Here is a 12,387-nt window from a genome sequence, read left to right as displayed (position 1 = left end):
AAGACTTGTTCTCCAGACCCCTCACCAGCCTCGTTGCCCTTCTCTGGACACGCTCCAGCACCTCAATGTCCTTCTTGTAGTGAGGGACCCAAAACTGAACGCAGTAGTCGAGGTGCGGCCTCACCAGTGCCGAGTACAGGGGCACGATCACTTCCCTACTCCTGCTGGCCACACTATTTCTGATACAGGCCAGGATGCCATGGCCTTCTTGGCCACCTGGGCACACTGCCGGCTCATTTACATTAATCATGCCCATTTACGTTAATGGATTAATGTAAATTTAAACAGCTCTAACAGAAGGACAGACAAGAAATTTAAAACACATCATAAAACTTTCCCGCACTATAGAATATATATAGAATCCCAGAACCTGTTCCCTTCTCTCCCCAAACCAGATAAGAAAATACTTAAAATAAGTTGTGAGTTTACAGGTAAATTGTCCAAAGCCATTCAATCACTTTAATTTTTTTATTTTTATAGCTAACACAAACAGTCCTTGCTGTTCAGCATTGTTATGTATGGTACACATATACACATGGAGCCTAACTCAAAAAAATCAAGCACTTAATAGCTGGTTCCTTGATACAAATATGAGACAAAATTAAGAGCTAGCAAATAAAAAAAAAAAGTCCTAAAACTTTTTTAGTTTTCTTTCTAAATAGGGTTCATCAATCTCATGAAGGTAAACTTGTAACCCTTTCAGTATTTAAGAGCTGGAGAGAAATACACCAACTGTAAAGACTGACTATTTGAAAGGTGAATTGCACCCAAACACTGTTTAGAGGAGTTAGGGGAGAAAATGCAGAGGGATGACAGCCAACACAACTGTCTCCTAGCCTTTATTTTCTTTTCCATTAATATGCAGCTGCTATGTAAATGTGCATTAAACCTTAAAAACGTACTGACTGATTACAAATATCTTTTAAAATGTGTTATTTATACCTTTTCTGTCGTCCTATCATCCATAACTTGAACAGGAATGCAATGAGTTTATTTTAAAATGTACTAATTTTACGAAAACAGCTCCTGAAACTAATATCTCTCTTATTAGAACTTTGTGTAATAAACTGCACCATTACAGATGGTGCAGATAATTTTCCTTCCTTCCTCTAACACTTTTTATTAGAAACTATTTAAAATTCTGCTCATTGCAAGATAGTAATAATGATAATATCTAAAAATGTATGAGCATAGATGTGTCAAAACTTCTTTAATCTGTGTTTTTCCTCTACTGCTAACGCTTTGCACAGCCGATGCACTTCTTTACTAAACTTTGCATTAAAACTTTTTTTTTCCCCTCTATTGGACAGAAAATGTCTGGTCTGACACTTCCTGTTTATTTTGTGGCACAACAGCTGTTTCAAGACCTCGAAACAGTCGAGCAGGGAAGAGGCACTTTCGGATTCCGTTCCTGCCCAGCGTTGGGGTGAGCCAGCTCCTGCCTTAGCCCTTCCCCAACCCACCCCCATCTTTCACTCATTTTTATCGGTGCCGTTTGTTCCCCACCGTTTTACGGCTCCCGTGAAAGTTTTATGTCAGCGGGAACTTCCCCAACAGGCTCAGACTTCGGTGCGGCCCCTCGCCCGCTACAGTTACACCGGGGACCAGGGGTCCCACTCGGGTACACCGATACCAGTATCGCCCTCGCCCTTTCCCAAGCAAGGCAGAGACTTTGCACAGACAGAAAGCACACCCCTGGGGCAGCAAAGCAAAGGGTGCCCTTGGGTTGGAGCAACGACAACACAGAGCTGAAGCTGGGGTGTTTTTTTGGTCAGCAATTGTTTTTTTACCCTCTCAGCTTTTTCTTGTACATGGCTTCTCCTCTCCCCGTGAACCCTCCGGCACTGCTCTTTTCCTTTGGTGCTGTCTTCCTTTCTGTTTCTGTTCCTGCAGGCGGGGGCTCCGCCCGCGGCTGATGAAGAAGCACACTCCCAGGCTCCGCTGGCCCCGGGTGATGTAAGAGGAAAGGGAAAAAAATGGTTTGACAGCGGTTGCTACCACATAATGACATGTCTTTACAAGCCTGCCCTTAGCAGCGCTCTTTCCTCACCCCTTAGCTGGGGAGCAAGGGCTGATAGGTGTTTCTGGTTAAAAATGTGAGAATTGGACAACCTCTTTGAAGCCTGCTGGTAAGTTTGAAAGGGATGATAACGCTTCGTTGGCAGAAAAATGAGGTTTATTCTTCTGTGCAGGAAACTCCTCCCGGTGGTGCAGCTGTTCTGTGTGGCACGCAGGCCTTTCCTCCAAAGCACCCAAAGCTTGGCTCTGTGGAAAGCGCGGTGGTTCAGCCTCACGCATCACGAGGTCTTTCCATGCTGTCAGAGCTTTGTCAAGGACAAAGTGCTCACAAATACCTCTGATGAGAGACTTCGCTCACAAGGTATCAGCAAAGCTTACTTACTTTCCCTGCCAAACCCTGCGGGTCGAGAGTTCCCCCTATGGAGGAAGAGAGGGGACTGTGTGTTGGGAGCCTTGCAGAAGACGTGGCATTCAAGGAGCTGGTGATCTCGAACAGGCCATGTCTGCTCTCTTGGGCCTCGTGCTTAGGGACTGAGAAGCCCTTATGTTACTAATGTAATCTGTAATTTATATACACAGGTCTGTGCTGCGCTGTGCTGCACGTGCAGCGTGGCCTTCAGGCCGAGCCATGCTGCACAAACCCCGTGGCCGCAGGATAAACTTAGCTGGTGGATTGTAACAGAGGAGCCTGTAGGCAGCTCCTGCTTGGTACCAGCGATTACGCCATCGGCCTGGCCCTGCCGTTATCTACACGTGCAGCAGGAAGTTCGAACAACCTTTAGGAACAGAACTGTGTTCCTGTAGGAAAATATGTAATAGCTCAGATGACCAAAAAGAGGGAGCTTCCCTTCACAGACAGGATCTGCGCTGTGTGCCGTGGGGAAATCCATCTGGGCTCTGTCCAACGCTGCGCGAACACGGGGTGCCCAGCATCTGAAGGGATGTTAGATTTACTCGCTGTCTATATTCCTCTTCTTATTCTGTCTTATTAAAACAGCTGTTTTATTTAGCCATTTGTTGTCGGGCCTTTCTTATTGAGATACAGTAAGTACCCTGCACTGTCTCTCCTGCACATAAGTGATCCTGGCCAGGCCACTGAGATGCACACATCTTGGTGCTGGTGAGTATATGGGTAAGACAGTGCAAGGGGGCAAAATCCATTTATTTTGAGATTTGTAAAATAAAATCACATTCCCCTTCCTTAAGGTCTTTTTGAGTTTTGTTATACTAATTTCCTATGGAGACATTTAGGAAAGATAGTAGCTCCCAAGTCCCACAGAGTTACTACTGTTCACCTAACCGCTATGCTAGAAGAACACAGTGCAGCTCAGCAACTTTGCCAGGCCCCTTCTGAAAACACGGCCAAGGCAAAACTAGCAAGACTCATAATCCTAGGGTGACACCGAGGAGCAGCTACAACTACCAGTCACTCGGGAGCTCATATTCTGCTTGCAGATTAACTGCGCTGTGGATGCAGAGAGCTTAGCTGGCTCCATGCAAAGTCTGGCTGGCTTCATTAGCTGAGGCACAGCACTGCCTGCTCAGGTCTGGAAACATTACAAATACTTTCACAGGACACTAAGCCTAAGGTAACAAGGACCAGATGTGTCTACAGAGAGTGCTGCAGAGACTCTGCAGGCATGTTCCTGAGACTAGGAGCCCAAGGGAGCAGGGGGCAATGACACCCGAGTGACTCCTCATAGACCCATGAAGGGACCAGCTCTGCCTCAACATGAGCTATGCCACACTCTGCGTGCCGGCAGCACTCTGTGGTCCAGGCAGCTAGGTTACCTCAGGCTCAACGCTGCTTCGATGCACAGAGCCAGCTTTGGCCTAGTACAGTGACAGAGCTATTTGGCCCTCCAGGAACTGGCCTTGGGTTTTTTTCCATTACCTGGGATATCCCAAAACTGCATGAGTTGACAGTGTGAGGATTTTGGTTTCCATTTCTCCTTTTACGGAGTACCTGAAGGAAATTGCTGAGCCCTGTCTCTTCTGAGGGACAAGGAGCTTCAGTGATTTCAGGGCTCATGCTGGAGCTAGTGCCAGATGTTGACACCAGCTTGTCAAACTCTCTTGGCTTGAGTGCTGGCTGCCTCAGAAACCGCCTCTCTCCATGAGGGACAAAGTGAGAACTGTGGGCTGTTGGCTAACCAATGCACGCCACCCTAACCTGACGGGCAAACTTTGTGTGCGTCTTGGAAGAGGGTGTAAAGACATGCATGACCAGTGTATTCATTTCGACATGGTTGGTTGTGCATGCATTGTAAGTATCTGTGGCAACAGTGCAACTTTCTGAAAACTGAAAAGGATCACAGATGCAACTGGAAAAAGTCTGCCAGGAATGCATACATGTGAGGTATTAAATATGCTACTTCTGTCATAAACACACCTGCCTTTGACTGAAAAACTTACATTACTAAGGAATAGGCCTCTTTGGAGGTTTCAGATTGAGATGCAGAACACTTTTAAGATACGATGGTGACACTCAGCCTGTAATGGACTGAGTGGAGATTTGATGGGAAAGTTTCCGGCAGGATAATGTGCAGTATGCGCTTGTTTACGTGATCTTTTCCAGCGACTCTGCTCTGACAGCAATAAACATCACCTGAGATGAAGTCAAGAGATGGGATGGTACTTTCCTAAACTGCAGCAGCTCTGTTCACTAGAATGTGCCTGTCAACAACTTCCTCCAAAGATGTAAGCAGTATGTGACAGGCTGACACTAAGCAATGCCTATATCTCTTCTCCAGAAGCCATTTCCCATTCTGCATATTAGTTCACCTCTAACTCCACAAACCTTGTATCTGTGACCCCTGAAAGCCCTTAGTGGACAGACACACATTCATTGCAATAGCTATAATTTCTCAGGATTAGCAAATTTACCCATGATTCTCACTCACATACATTCCATCATGCAACCAACATTAGTGAATGACACAGGGGTATAAAACTAACACAGCTTGAGATACAAGAACATAGGATATCCTAGCTCAGGTTCTCTTTCAGTCTTCCAGAGATTGCTTTTCCTGCTCCAGGCTTCATCATCTCCTGTGTACTGCAACAGCAACATGGCATGCTGATCTGGATTTCCCACAGCTTGGGGGAAAAGATGCTTTTGCTGTGCTGTGACGGCTTCACATCATGTTGCCAAGCCACAGGTTAACCTTCTCTGAGTGAGCTGGCAACAAAAGGCTGGATGTTGAGGGCTTCCAGTTTCCCAGGGCTTGAACTCTACAACTACCTGAAAGGAGGTTGTAGCGAGGTGGGTGTCGGTCTCTTCTCCCAAGTAACAAGCGACAGGACAAGAGGAAACGGTCTCAAGGTGTGCCAGGGGAGGCTTAGATTGGACGTGAGGAAAAATTTCTTTACTGAAAGAGTGGTGAAACATTGGAACAGGCTGCCCAGGGAAGTGGTTGAGTCACCATCCCTGGAGGTATTTAAAAGACGTGTAGATGAGGCACTTAGGGACATGGTTTAGTGGACATGGTGGTGTTGGGTTGACGGTTGGACTCGATGATCTTAGAGGTCTTTTCCAACCTTAATGATTCTATGATTCTATCTGCCTCCTCCTGCTGCTGTAGTGTCTTAGGACTGGATGAAAATGACATGCTGCACTGCTGAGGTAACATGTTAGCCCTCCCACCATGGAGTGGGATGTCTTTACTTAAGGTCATGTCATGGGATGGTGGTTGCCCTCAGAAAGAGCCGGTCCCTTCCTGGGAAGCTGCCCAAACATCTGCTCTGTGCAACGGGAGTGCATCCTTGCAATGGACAGCACCAGCCATGCTCGGTACCACCTGGAGCACCAGCTTCACACATGCAGGGCATATGCTGGCACAAAATCACAGCTGGGGGGAGTCAGGAGAGCCCTGTCAGAATGTGGCTGTGGGCCCACACCTGAGCTAGAACAAACCTGCAGCACCTACCAATGACCAACAGCACTGCCTGGGTCTGGCATTAATGGTCAGGGGTCTGCTGGGTAATTAATAATTATTATTAATTACAGGGTTCTGACGGGATTATAGAGGAAGCAGATCAGGTAACTAGATTGGTAGACACCCAATGAAGAAAAGAAGAAAACCGATGACTTTGATTGATGTGTCCACAGTCATTCTGCCTTTTGAGCACTCTGGCCATATTTGTTATTTCAGTGAAAGACTGGATACCACGGTGTAAAACAAGATGTGAGATCATCAGCAGGTAGGTAACTCAACCAGGAATACAAAATATCTTGTTCTGACAGCTCATTCATGGGACATATGAGTCATAAAGTTTTAGTTCAGTTTATCTCATTCAGTATGCCGCTCTTTATTACTCAATGAAATAGAAACCATAACATAACTGCATTTTTGTGATTCATTTTCCTCTTTTAAAGGCTTGCAGAGTATCAGGGAATATTTCCTATGCACATATTGGATGTTGGTCCCCCAACAGCTGGGCCTTTCTGTCCCCCAAGTCTGTTTGTGATCTTGTTAAGGAGCCTTTATCACCTCCCAGAGTTGAATAGGATAGGAGAATCTGTACAAGCCAGGAGCTTCATAGGAAACAATTGTGACCAAAACCAGTGTATCACAAAACTACAGCACACCCTAGCACATCTCTCTGTAGCCCCTTGGATGTTGTTGACCTTTGCTGCCAGGTTCTGAAGTCTTTCCTTACAGCTCAGCCCCTCTAGCCTCAGACCTGTGTCACAGCCACTCATCTAATATTACATATATGTCCAAGCCTCTGGGACAAAGAACAGGAGGGACAGTTCAGAGCTCAAAAAACAAAAGGCAAATAAATACCCCAGGAAAATTACTGATCCCAGTTATTAAGCTTGTTTCCTTGTTTTATAAGGCACATGCTGCCCTAATGATTTTCAAAGAGTTTGAATTGGATGATAATGGGGGCAGACAGTGAAATAGCCTCTGTTTTGAAAGTTGGTGTTTGAAGAAAGAAAAAGGGAATGGGAAAAGTCATTTTCTGATTTCAGGCCTGAGCAGTGCAATAGCATAAAGGATTTCCCTCTCTTTAAAGGAGATCTCTCTTTTCTGCATCATCTATGTGCCATCCAAACGCTTCTCTCCTCACTGCCAAGAGACTGCCCTGAACGGTGACGCTGCCCTTGGTTACTCCACCTCAATTCGCTGGTCAAGGAAACTTCCCATAAAGAGGGAACATGAGTCAGACAGAGGCAAAGAAAGCCAGGCTGGGATACAACACATCCCTGTGCAGCTCTAGTTGTCCATTTGCAAGGCTGTTCCATTACCAGAGGAATTTCTTGGAGACTTCTGTGGTAACAGAAGCCAGTCCACCCCTCAGCACTACCCAGCTTCCTCCATGCCACCCCAGAGGCAGCAGGCACCTGCCTACACATCTGTGGCACAGCAGTATGAGGCATGGGCCAGCACAGCTGAGGAGACTCGGGGAGGATTGGCCCCTGCTATTGCCTGTGGGATAGCCTGCATTAGGCACAGCCGGTGTGGAATCTGCCTCCGCGTGCTGGGGCCATCGCTGCTCCTATCCCCAGCCTGAAAATGCCCAGTCTCATTCCAGCCCATAGACAGTCCTTCGCTGCACCAGCACCAATAGCTCTGGGGAAACGCTGCCTGCCCTGTGGCTAACGTCTGCAGGCTTCTTTTCAGACACAAATACACGAGCATTGCAGAGGCAAGGTAGCTAGGTAGTGGAATTTGTCTCTGATCTCTGTCCCCAAGTCAGCCGTGTGTCCATCTCCTCTGTTGAATCTGTGTATCTCCAGAAGGAAAATTCAAGCTGCAGCAGTGGATATTATATGGGTGAAAGGAGAGATGGGGATAAAGAGGTTCTCTAAGGGCATGGTGGCTGTGCAGGGGGTGGTAGGGCCAAGGGTTTTGGCAAAAGCCCATGGCAAGGGAAAAAATCCCAACTCAGGTGAAATCTACTGTGAGACAGGGAATGAGGAAAACTTAATTTTCTTCTCTCTGGCCCCAGTTTGTCCTGGGTCTTTAGCCTTAGAAAGACACAACGTGAGCCAGGACAGCTTTATCTTGACTTCAAGCAACAGACTGTGTCTATACTGGGATTTTGTAGTCATGCCTAAAGGAGAAGGAGCAGGGTGAGCTGTGAAATGGGCTCAAATCCAAATCCCAAAACAACAGTCAAAGTTGCTTTATTGGGCTTGCATCATATCTTTGCAGATGGTTTGAAGCAGGATAGCGCCACTTACTACAGCACAAATTGTTCATAGGGCTGCAGCAGGACTATCCCTGGCTGTTTGTTATTGCTGTTCTGCTGCCAGTTACCACCCTTGCAGTTCTGTTATTGGGAAGGACAGGATGAACGGTCTCCTCCGTAGATTTTTTTAAGGTTTAATTCTAATCCAGCCAGTTCTGCAAGAGGTAGTAAAAGAGCTTGGAGAGCAGATCTGCAAAGGAACAGATGGATTTTGGCCAAAAATAACCAGGCATGCAAGCAAACCAAAATCAGAAGCTGCAATGTGATATGAAACAAGGTATCATAAACTTGGAAAATTCCGTTTTCCCAGAAATACCTTTCCTGACTGACTTCAGCCAAGCTTGAAGACAGCTGGCCAGAATTCAGCAGTTCCGTTTCCTGAAAAGCATCACCCTGATGAGATGTTTTTATTCTGACTCACAACACAAACAGGGTCCCTCCTTCCCTTCCCTCCCAGTCTCACTGACTTCTCACCCACATACTGTGTTGTCCTCTGAAACAGCTAATAGCCTGTGGCATGCAGCTGGGATGCCACAGAGCCAGGTTTAAAAAGGGGTATGAACCTGAGTCTCACCCAAGAGTGGCTACCCAATTAACTTCCTTCTTTTCAGCCTGGAGAATTTCCCCAAAGGGAAAAAAAAAAAAAAAAATGAAAACCAAAACTTTCCACAGAAACCTTTTGGTTCTGTCCAAGCAACCTTTCCCTATGAAAGCCAAACAATCCTGGCCATCCCAGCTCTCATTCCTGCACGCGCTGCTGTGTCTCCAAGATAGAAACCGCCTCAAAGGGCTGCAGAAACAGATTGTCCTTAACTGAGAAGAACAAAAGCTAGGACTAAGCACACATGGGTGGGATTCAGATTTTGACAGCTTCATCTTCAGAAGGCTGAGGCTTTTCTTAAACATAGTATCGGACTCTGCTGCTGTAGCAAGTACAGGTCCTACCTTTTCTTCTCCTGCTGTCCCCCACCCCGACTGTCTGTTGCTGCTGCTGAGGCAGGAGGGCACAGTTCCCTGAGGTGAGTCTCTGAGTTTTAAATAACACTGTCAAAGCCAAAGGGACTGCTGAGCTGGTTAGTGTCCATAGCACACTGAAAATAGTATGGATATTCAACGTGATTGTGTGGGAAAGTCCTCCTGCCCTCAACAGTGAATGGCTATGAACTCCCAAACCTCACTGTGCTACAGACACAGAACCTTTGCTTTGTTGGTGCTAATGGATACTCTTATCTCCTCCAGTCTGGGATCTTGTCATCCTTACCATCAGGCAGAAAAGGAGTACCTGTGAGGTTGTACAGCAGCACACTAGGTTGGATAGGGCTTTCTTCTAAGACACAACGTATTTTGACGCAGATAAAGAGCATTTGCACACATGCAAACGTTGAAACAGCTGGAAGTTGGAGATTAAAAAACTATTGTTACTTTGGCTCCTGTGAGCATGCAAAGAAGCCTGATGCAATCTGACTGTGATTTAGGAGACAGAATTGGAAAGCAGATGAAGCTGCCAGGTTGATCCCATCCCCTGGTTTGCTTGGAGAGATTGCCACCGTGCCAGAGAGGCTGTCACAGCAGCACAACAACAGTTGGTGGAAAGTTCTCAGCACTGATGTCCTTGACAGTGCCCTCAGTGGTGCCAATACCACGCACACTGAGAGCACCTAACTATCCCCACAATATAAATGGGCAATAATGAGGGAGGATCATAAAACAGAACAAGAGAATTCTCCTTCTCCGTTTAAAAAAAAAAAAAAAGCATTAATAAAAAGAAAACAGAGCTGAAAGGGGCAAAGCAGAGGTCTGGTCTACACTGGTATGGTGCCTGCATCCTTGTAGCTGATGGCAGCTACTGTTGCAGTCATATTGGTGCAAGCAACGGGTGCATCAAAATCAACTCTATCAATCAGCAGCTGTTAGTCTTCAAATGAAGTTTGCTGTGGTTACTGGCCACAGACTGCTGCACGTCACGCAGAAGCAAGGAAACAGAGCAAGGAAATACAGAGTCATGAAGGAAAAACATACAGGGAGACGAGAATTTAAAATGGCAGGCCATCTGGAGAACAAAACAGGGAAAAATGCATGAGAGAAATAAAAGCAAATAAGAGAGAGAACAAGAATAAGAGAAAAAACTAAGGAGAGATCAGAGATAGGCCAGGCACAGGAGGCTCCCCTGGAACGCCACGCTTCCATCCTGTCTGTGCGAGGGGAAGAAAATGCTGGATACCCCATGCTACGAGGCTCACTCATCCCATGCGCAGAGAAGACAGACCAGAAGTGCATGACAGGTGGTGGAGGGGAAGGAAATCCTTTTCCTAGCTCAGCTGAAGTCTTTAATCTTTGCCAGCCTGGCTTCTGGCATATGCCCTAGCCCTGCTGGGAACTCTGTTAGCAACAACCTCATCCTAAAGCAGGGGAAGTTCAGCCTCATTTCATATAGTCTGCTTGATTCCCAGGCTAATGAGCCCTCCAGGAGCTCAGGCCATGTACCCTCATAGTTTACACCCTACAGATTAAGACCTTCAGAACCCATTTTAGCTGAAGGGCTTATTTGCGCAGGAAATTTCCCCCAGTTGTGGCCTTTATCGTACAGGTATCTGTCTAGTGGAAACTCTAGTGCATGAGTCACTTACTTGTAGCACAGCTAGCAAAAACAGCACCCACAGAGAATTTGAATGGCCTGCAGCAAAGCCAGGAGCTGGTAACTGTGTCATGCTGAAAGAAACACAAGTAAAGAGTAGTAAGTCTCAACTACCACTGAGAACAGAACAGCTGAGTCAACACCTCTGCAAGATTTCTAGTGGCACGTTCAGTCTTTCCTTTGCAAAAAGACAGTTACAGTCTGGCATGTCACCCTAGAAAGGATGCTAGTCCCTCCCTGTGCAAACAAGCAAAGATGTGCATTTTGCACCAATTAAGCTAGGCCCAGCTTGCAGCCAGTTAAGGTGATGCCAATGCAAATACCAGTTTATAGAGGTTGTGTCTGGGACTTGCTGCCACCAACAGAAATCATGTCCAAAGCACAGGTGCAGGTGAGCGCTGTGAGCCTGAAGAAGAGAAATCAAGCTGAGGAAGAGCAGAAAGGCACAAGAAACGTTGTACGGGGGGGGAAGCTATGTTTTCAAGCTTTTATTGTGGATGCAAAATGAGTAGATAGAATTTCCTGGATTTATGTGCTGTCACGGCTTGTATCACCGCATATCTTGTTCAGGTTCACAACACTCTCTGGATGTCTTGTGAAGGTACCTGAAATCGTCCTCTCAGGAATAGCCTTCAGGAGTCAATCCTGTTATGAATGAATAGGCAAAACAAGGGGAGAATAAAGGAAGAAAGCTCATGCCATTAAATTCCCCAGGATTTCACTCATGTGATAGCAGTGGACAATGCTATGAGAGAAAATACACAGCATTCCCCCTTCCGAGGAGAGGGACTTCTTCATCTGGATGATGTTTCCCCATTTGTCCTGTCCCTCAACTGCAGCTCAGCTCTTGTTTTGAGGCCTGGAAAGAGTTGTTTCTGTGTGGGAAGAGAGGCCCAAGTTTGTAAAAGGCCTCTGCAGTTCAAGCCTGTCTCACCCTGTGTGTGGAGCAGCCGTTACGGAGATCTGTGTCCGTGGTGCCTTGCTGCGATGTTCATAGCAAGCCGGCGACCAAGAGGAATTTCTCAGTCGCTGAGGCAGGGAGTAGTTTTCCTTCATGAAGCTGCCAGCTTGAGATCTCCCGGAGACTGTCACTGGGAGATGGGAAGAAGGGAGGCAGGACAAACGCTCCCAGCACATCTCAGCCCTGTGTCTCAAAAGGCACTGGGGCATCCAGGGCGAGCCCACCGTCACACCGCGCTCTCTGCATCCACTCTCGCTCGGTACCACCTTGCCCTGCTCGGGAGGGGCAGTAGTTCGGGGGGTAACCCACCCCGTCTCAGCTCACTGCCCCTGCCTTGTCCAGTCTTTCCCCCCCTCCGGGAGACCGCCAGCTCCCAGTCCCCTCACCGGCTTTGCTTCCAGCCCCTGCCCACCTCACTTGCCACATACTCCGCGACGACGAAGGTGGCGGCGGCGCTAAAAACGCCCTACGCCACCTCTGAGGCTCTGGGGGCGCTGGGGCAGCCCGGCGGGCGGACACCCCCCACCACCCCGCGGCTCGCCGAGCCGGCGGCAGGGGGGGGCGAGGGGCG

The 12,387-nt window shown here is 47.4% G+C and overlaps 1 protein-coding gene across 1 annotated transcript in view; it reads left to right on the top strand.

The window, feature by feature from the left end:
- LOC103908554 (homeobox protein NANOG) overlaps positions 1 to 12,387 on the top strand; it is a 30,869-nt gene that overhangs the window by 6,291 nt on the left and 12,191 nt on the right. The gene's annotated exons all lie outside the window — the stretch shown is intronic.

The sequence above is a fragment of the Aptenodytes forsteri genome, unplaced genomic scaffold, assembly GCF_000699145.1.
Source record: "Aptenodytes forsteri isolate BGI_AS27 unplaced genomic scaffold, ASM69914v1 Scaffold286, whole genome shotgun sequence".
Taxonomy (NCBI): Eukaryota; Metazoa; Chordata; class Aves; order Sphenisciformes; family Spheniscidae; genus Aptenodytes; species Aptenodytes forsteri.
The sequence above is the reverse complement of the archived record's forward strand: the minus strand, read 5'-3'. Positions and strand labels throughout refer to the sequence as shown.